This window comes from Phocoena sinus, chromosome 4 (assembly GCF_008692025.1).
Source record: "Phocoena sinus isolate mPhoSin1 chromosome 4, mPhoSin1.pri, whole genome shotgun sequence".
Lineage (NCBI taxonomy): Eukaryota > Metazoa > Chordata > Mammalia > Artiodactyla > Phocoenidae > Phocoena > Phocoena sinus.
In genome coordinates this window covers 97009214-97017996 of record NC_045766.1, presented here as the reverse complement: position 1 = coordinate 97017996, position 8783 = coordinate 97009214, and the positions used below count along the sequence as shown (strand labels likewise).

The window sequence follows — 8783 nt, the reverse complement described above, 5'->3', positions numbered from 1 at the left end:
ATTACCTAATAGTCCTCACCACTCTGAGGTGGGACCTAGTCTTCTTTTCACTTGCTGGCTGAGGAAACTGGAGTTTAGGAAAGTTAAGTCACTCACTGGGGAGGTGGCAGAGTTAGGGCCGGAGCCCAGTTCATGCTGACTCATGTTCCTAACTTGAGGCAGGACCTTCATTTCCCTTTTGCAGTGGGTCCTGACTTAGTAGGTGTGTGATTTGCTTGTGAACGGGCAGATGTGAATGAGAAAAGCAGGACTTGGGAGTGGGTTACAATTTTGATTACGTGGGTGGAGACTGAATCTCCGAGATCAGCTTTATGCTCTGAGTTTTAACTTTATGAGACTATTTATTTTTTATTGAGGTATAAGTGACATGTAACATTATATTAGTTTCAGGGGTCCAATGTAATGATTCAGTATTTGTATGTATTGTGAAATGATTGCCACAGTAAATCTAGTTAACATCCATCACCATACATAGTTACACATTTTTTTCTTGTGATGAGAACTTTTAAGATCTACTCTCTTAGCAACTTTCAAATATACAATACAATATTGTCAACTATAGTCACCATGCTGCACATTACATCGCATGATTTATTTAAAATGTATGGACCACCTCACAAATTTGCTTGTCATCTTTGCACAGGAGCTGTGCTAATCCTCTCTGTATCCAGAGAAGTTCCAGGTTGAGTGTATGTGCTGCTGAAGCAGGCACTTCTTTTTTTCCCCCGGCTTTATTGAAGTATAATTGACAAACAAAATTGTATATATTTTCATCGCACAGCATGATTGGTATGTGTATGAGTATTTGACATACTTTGTAAAATCATCACCACGATCAGGTTAATTAACATATTGAGGCCATATTCTGTTTTTTTCCCCTAGAAGAAAAGATAGTAGAATTCTCCCTATTTATTCTTTGTCTCTGTCTTGGATCATCAAATGCCCAAGGGAAGCTAGAATCTCTGTTTTGTAAAGAAGAAGGTCTCTCAAAACTACTACTCATTACTAATGTCGGAACTTACTGCTTATGTAAGAAAAAACTAACTTTGGCATAGACAATAAAAAGAAGGAAAAGGAGAGAGAAAAAGAGAAGAGGAAAACAGTGAAAGAAAAGTAAACTAGTGATGATCATTAATTTGCATTCTTTCAATTCATACAACTTATACCTTCACCATTTTGAATTGACAGTTTCATGCAGCTTTTTAATGATAATTTTTCACACAGGTAAAAGATGGCTTCAGCTATTACATGGTGTGTTTGCCTGTTATTTGCCACCGCCAAGGGGGAGGATGGGACCTGACCTTCCTTTGAGGTCTGTGTTATACTACGTGTTGTTTCCACACCCTTGCTTTGGGTACTTTTCAGTCTTGCTAACCAAGTTTCAGATTTGGGGATGGTCTACTCACCTGCTGTGGCCCCAAAAGAAAGGTCTGGGGAGAGGTGGCCCACCCATGGAAAGGAGAGATGCCTGGAGTTCCCAGGACCCATTGGCTGGCTGGCAGAGACAGTAGCCACCTTCCACTCCAGCCAGGATGTCTGTGAAGTTTCTTCCCCTTCAAGGATAGCAGTACCTGAGAAAATTAGGATTAGGACTTTTATACTATATTTTATCAAATTGGAGAAAAGTCTGTTTTCAACACACTTTCAGGATCATAGTAAATGGAAGGGGGGGACTCTCTGAATATGAAGGTGACAGCTTATTGCCTTTTTTAAATATCACAAAATGATAGTCGTCATAATAAAAATACAGATCAAGAAAAAGAATGAAAATTAAAAACTCTTATTGTACCTACTCGGAGATAAACATGGTTAATACTTTGTTGTCTGTCCTTCCAGAATATTATCTATGTGTATACAGAAACACACACACACACACACACACACACACACACGCACACTTTTTTCCAAACATGAGTTCATTTCAGTTAATAGTGTATCATTTACATCTTTTAAAATAGTCAAGTGCATAATTTTAATGGTTCCTTGCTTAAAACATTCTCAAGTCTCTTCCATCTTTTTTTTTTTTTTTTTTTTTTTTTTGCGGTACGCGGGCCTCTCACTGTTGTGGCCTCTCCCGTTGCTGAGCACAGGCTCCGGACGCGCAGGCTCAACGGCCATGGCTCACGGGCCCAGCCGCTCCGCAGCATGTGGGATCTTCCCCGACCGGGGCACGAACCTGTGTCCCCTGCATTGGCAGGCGGACTCTCAACCACTGCGCCACCAGGGAAGCCCAAGTCTCTTCCATCTTAAAAACTTCCCTCATAATATACCGATAGGTACCACTTTTTTTTTTTGGCCACGTGGCTTGTGAGCTCTTAGTTTCCCTACCAGGGATTGAACCTGGGCCCTCGGCAGTGTAAGCACCAAGTCCTAACCACTGGACTGCCAGGGAATTCCTGCAAACTCATTTTTTTAAAGTAAATAATAATTTCTTGCCCTGCCTGCCCCCAATCTGTTTTCCCTGTCTCAGTGAATGGTTAGCATAATTTACCAGTTGTCAACAAAGAACCTGGTTGGGTTTGAAACCATCACGTACTCTTCTTGTTCTCCATTCAAATAATTATCAACTTCTGCTTATTTTGCCTCTAAATATCACTTGGACCTACCAAATTCCATTCTCATTGCCAGCATCCCACATCAGGCCCTTTATATCTTGCCTTGATTCCAACAAAAATGATAATATTTTGGATATGTTTGGTTAAATAAAATATATTATTAAAATTAATTTCTCCTGTTTTTTCCCTATTTTAATGTCGCTACTATTAGAAAATTTAAAATTACCTCTATGTCTCATATTTCTATTGGGCAGCAATTATCTATACTCTAACTCTCAAGCCTCTTTTTATATTACTTGAATTTTATTTTTTAAATTCTAGGAGGCTTAAAAAGAATTGGAATTTAATTAATCCATGGTATTATTTTGGGTTAACTGGCCTAATACTAGTTACAACATTTTAAAGTTTATTAACCTGATTCTTTTTCCCTCCCTTCCTTCCTTTCCCCCTTCCTTCCTTCCTTCCTTCCTTCCTCCCTATTCTCTCCAAATAAAAATATCTCTGTTTATTCATATTCTCTTCTGTACTATAGTATGACTCATGTCGGTTTTATCATGTAATGATTTACTTACATCTGTCTTCCCATCTAGACTGTGAACTCTTAGTAGTAGGAACCATATCTTAATCATCTTTGCATTCCCAGAACCCTTGCCTTTCACATAGTAGTGACGTAATAGATATAGTCTGAGAATGTGACTCTGAACAACCAGGGTTCTAGAACTTGAATTAATCCTGCCTATTTTAGGCAAGACACTGTCATATGATACTCTCTTGAAATAAAAAATTGTGTTGTAGATAGTATTCCCCCCCAATGGAAACATTTTTTACTTATAAAAATAACAGTATCGGACTTCCCTGGTGGCGCAGTGGTTAAGAATCCACCTGCCAATCCAGGAGATGCAGGTTCGAGCCCTGGTTCAGGAAGATGCCACATGCCGCGGAGCAACTAAGCCCGTGTGCCACAACTACTGAGCCTGTGCTCTAGAGCCTGGGAGCCACAACTACTGAAGTCCTCGAGCCACAACTATGGAAGCCCACGCGCCTAGAGCCCGTGCTCTGCGACAAGAGAAGCCACCGCAATGAGAAGCCTGCGCACCGCAATGAAGAGTAGCCCTCGCTCGCCGCAACTAGAGAAAGCCCACGTGCAGCAACGAAGACCCAACGCAGCCAAAAATAAATAAATAAAATCTACGTTTAAAAAAAACCCAAAAAACAGTATCTGACATACTTTCAAATAATACAGACGCATGTAAAATAGAAAGTGACTGTCCTCTGGAAAAGACCAGTGTCGGAAATATGAAATTAATACAGTTGAGCACTACTGTCAAGGCACACTGATTACTCTAGGGGGCAGACTTGAGCCGACCTTTGGATGATAATGCTGGACACAGAGAAGTCTCCCTGTTGGGCCAATGACAAAATCACTAACATTACTTTCAGACAGAAAAGAGAACTGCAGCATTTCCTATCAAAACTCTTGGAGGTGGGTTTAAACTAATTAAATGTTGAGTAATTTTTATGACTTATTAATGTATTTAAAGGTACACATGAGGGAGGATGACAAACTGGTTATCTCCATGTGGCATGAAAAAAGAAAGAGGCATAAAATACTTGTGCAGATGATTTACATTTGCACAATGGGAAATTTTAAACTGGCAAAGGGAGGGATTATAAATTCTAATGATCTCTGTCTTTGGAGTTTTTAACATCCTACTGTAACCTTGGATTATCTAATTCTGTTTTGGCTGAATTCCTGCTACAACTTTGGAGCCAGTTATCATAGTAGTTGACTGAGAACAGTTCTGCCCCATCTGCTTGTATGGAGATGTGAGGAAAAAAACAACGGTGAATGGGAACCCTAGTGTACTGTTGATGGGAACGTAAATTGGTGCAGCCACTATGGACAAGGGTATGGAGGTGCCTCAAAAAATTAAAAATAGAACTACCATATAATCCAGCAATTCCACTTCTGAGTATTGATGTGAAGGAAACAAAACAGTAGCTCAAAAACATATCTGCACTCCCATGTACATTGCAGCATTATTTACAACAGCCAAGACGTGGAAACAATCTAAGTCTCCACTGATGAGTGAATGGATAAAGAAGATGTGGTACATATATATGTATGTATGTGTATATATAATATATATATATACAAATGGAATATTATTTAGCCATAAAAAGAACGAAATCTTGCCATTCACGACAACTTGGATGGACCTGGAGGGCATTATGCTAAGTGAGATAAGTCAAACAGAGAAAGACAAACACTGTATGATGTCACTTATATGTGGAATCTTAAAAAAAAAAAAAACAAGAAACAGACTCATTGATAACAGAGAACAAACTGGTGATTGGCAGAGGTGGGGGGTGGAGGGATGGCGAGGATGGGGGGTGAGAAATGGGTGAAGATAGTCGAAAGGTACAAACTCCCAGCTATAAAAAAAAGTAAGTCATGGGGATGTAATGTACAGTATGGTGACTATAGTTAACACTACTGTACTGCATGTTTGAAAGTTGCTAAGAGAGTAGATCTTAAAAGTTCTCATCACAAGAAAAACAAATTTTGTAACCATGTGTGGTGACAGATGTTAACTAGACTTGTTGTGGTGATCATTTCACAATAAATACAAATATCAGATCATTATGTTGTACACCTAAAACTAATATAATGTTATATGTCAATTATACTTCAAAAAAAAGGGAGAAAACAAAAAACAAAGGAACAGAGAACACATTGGTGGTTGCCTGAGGTGGGGAGGGGGTGTAGATAGGCAGTGTGCAAAATGGGTGAAGGGGGTCAAAAGTTACAAACTTCCAGTTTCAAAATAAATAAGTCCTGGGGATGTAATGTACAGCATGGTGGCTATAGTTAACAATACTATATTGCATATTTGAAAGTTGCTAAGAGAGTAGGTCTTAAAAGTTCTCATCACAAGAAAAGAATTTTGGAACTATGTGTGGTGGTGGATATTGTAGACACTGTAGTCATCATTTCGCAATATATACAAATATGGAATCATTATATTGTACACCTGAAAAGAATATAATGTGTTTTTAAAAAATATTTATTTATTTATTTATTTGGTTGTGCTGGGTCTTCGTTGTGGCAGGTGGGATCCTTAGTTGTGGCATACGAACTCTTAGTTGCAGCATGCATGTGGGATCTACTTCCCTGACCAGGGCTGGAACCCTGGCTCCCTGCATTGGGAGTATGGAGTTTTATCCACTGGGCCACCAGGGAATTCCCCTGAAATGTATATAATGTTACAGGTCAATTATAGCTCCATTAAAAAAAAAAAGCAAGCAAACAAAAACAATAATGAACTGTGAAACTCCTTGATTTAAGCCTGCTTCTTTTCCCCAACTTGTGCATGCATGTGTGCCTAGCAACTCTTGAGTGACTTATACCCCAGAGCATAGCCCCCCTTGCCTTGGCTTATGATCTCTGAGTCTCTACCTTGTTCACTAATTGCCAGGATCTGCTTGTTCATTCAACAAAGATTTTTTGACTTCCTGTCCTGTGCTAGGGATACAAAAGTGAGCAAAAGAGATAAAAACCTGTTTTCCAGGAGCTCACATTCCAGTGAGGAAGATAAATAGTAAACAAAAATCTATTCATCACTTCCTCAGAGATAACTAATTAAAAAAAATATTGTGTGACTCTCTAGCTTGAAGACCTTGGCAAGCTCTTCATTATTTATAGAATTAAATCAAAACCTTTCAGCATGGCATCAAACACCCCATGTAGCTGGTTTTCAAACTTTAATGACAAAGGTATTATTTCAAATTCTTCTTACCTCCTTCCCTCTCTTCTCCTTCCTCCAGTATTCTGTGTCCTATACATCTTTCTTCACAGCAGATGTTTTCATTGCTATTGTGTAAATCGCCTTCAAGTGTTTTGGTGGAGGGATAAATGCAAACAAATGAAATCTTCATAGTGACTATTGTGTCTCTTTGTTTAGATTTTCCATTTGGGATGGGCACTGGTTAGCTGTTCATTAAGGGGTAATAGTGATGTACTGGCCAGGAGCCATTTTAACCTGAGCAAGGAGCCAACCAAGTACTTTCCTAGGACTCTCTTTTCTTATCTCTGAAATACATCTATCACCTGTGAGTAGCTAATGTGTGTTTAAAGGTTGTTCTTTATGTTCTTATAAACAAGTGGCTTTTTTTCCTCACCCCTGAATTTGCAAACATAGTATGATAATGATGTCACCATTTCCAAGGAAGTGTAGGAACAAGAGAAAAAAAATGTTAAGAAGGGGGAATGAGAGAAACAAGATATGAGGACTTTTAAAGATCGTCTGATAAATAAGTTCTAGGGATGCAATGAACAACATGATGATTATAGGAACGACTGAGGTATGCTATATATGATAGCTGTTAAGAGAGTAAATCCTAAGAGCTCTCATTACAAGAACTTTTTATTCCTGTTTTTTTTTCCCGTTTCTTTTTATTGTATCTATATGAGATGATGGATGTTAACGAAACTTATTGTGGTAATCATTTCACAATATACGTAAGTCAAACTTTATGCTGTATACCTGAAACTCAAACAATGATGTATGTCATTTATATCTCAATAAAACTGGGGGCGGGGAAAGGTCACCTGATTTAAGACTGTCTCATCCAAATTCCTAATTGATGTAAGAACTCCCTCTGCAGTGGGTCTGCCAGGTGCCTTCCAGGCTTCCTTCCCTCCCTCCTCCTGCCCCTCCCTTCCTTCCTTCCTTCCTTCCCTCCTTCTTCCCCCTCCTTCCTTTCCTTTTTCTTCCTTCCCTCCTCCCTTCCTGCCTCCCTCTCTTCCTCCCTTCCTTTCTTTCCTTCCTTCTTTCTTTCTTTCTTTCTTTCATTTATAATTGATATATAATATAGTGTTCGTTTCAGTTACACAGCACAGTGTTCAGAATTTTTTTCAGATTCTTTTCCATTACATGTTATTACAAGATATTGAATACAGGTCCTTGTGCTATACAGTAAATCCTTGTTGCTTATCTATCTGATGTATAGTAGTTTATATCTGTTAATCCCATACCCCTAATTTGTCTCTCCACACCCCCTCCCTTTGTAACCATAAGTTTGCTTTCTGTGTCTGTGAGTCTGTTTCTGTTTTGTATATATTTTCATTTGTATTATTATTATTTTCTTTTGTGGATTCTTCTAAACGAGTAGAGGGTTTTGAAGTGGGACAAGGCATGATCCAAATAGTATCTGAATAAGATGACCTGGTACAGAGAACAGACTTGGGGGGATAAAGAAGAGAAACAGGGAGACTAGTTAGGTGACTATCATGGTGGTCCAAATAAGGAGATGTTTATGGCCGAGCTTAGGTTGGAAGTTTGGACCAAGTGAAAAGCAGTTTAATGAAGATTGTGTTTTGAAGGTGTAGCTAACAAGGCTTGCCAATAGATTAGATGTGGGGTATGAAGGAAATAGTAACAAGGAGACAAGTCGTTGATGATTATGTGTGCAACTGGGTGGTATCACTTAGAAGAAGGGGGCTGATGGGAGGAGCAGCTTTTGAGGGAATATCAGGACTTCAGTTTGTTATCTTGGATGCCCTTTAGGTATCTAAGTGTCTGGACGGTGCTAAGACTGTACTTTCTATCTAAAGGTATCCAAAGCTGCTTTAGATGGAAAATGTTTAAAGTTGACCTTTGCTGCTGCCAAAATAGTAGCCACTGGAGGCAGTCTGCAAGATGGCATCTTAGGTTTCTGAGGAAGCAATTAGAACACACAAAGGGGGAAATAAGTGTATAATTACATAATGTAGATTTCATATTTAATTTTATGGGAAAAGCAATAATTACTTGGCTTTTGGTTTTAAATGGAAAAAGCCACTCACTGGGAAATAATTACTCTAATTTCAGTTTATTTTACTCTAGATCATTCTGTGATGAAAGCAGTTATCAAAAAAGGTCTCCAGAATGGAAGGAGTGCCAAGTCAGAGGTATATAACATGTTTTAATTCTCTCGGAAGAATTTCTCTTTAATGGCTTGTTTTCCATTTTCTTTTTTTTTTAACTTCTTTATTGGAGTATAATTGTTTTACAATGGTGTGTTAGTTTCTGCTTTACAACAAAATGAATCAGTTATATATATATACATATGTTCCCATATCTCTTCCCTCTTGTGTCTCCCTCCCTCCCACCTCCCTATCCCACCCCTCCAGGCAATCACAAAGCACCGAGCTGATCTCCTTGTGCTATGTGGCTGCTTCCCACT

The 8783-nt window shown here is 38.8% G+C and overlaps 1 pseudogene; it reads right to left on the bottom strand.

Moving 5' to 3' along the window:
* Positions 1–598: 598 nt before the first annotated feature.
* On the bottom strand, positions 599–712 carry LOC116753774 (annotated as a pseudogene).
* Between the last annotated feature and the right edge of the window lie 8071 nt (positions 713–8783).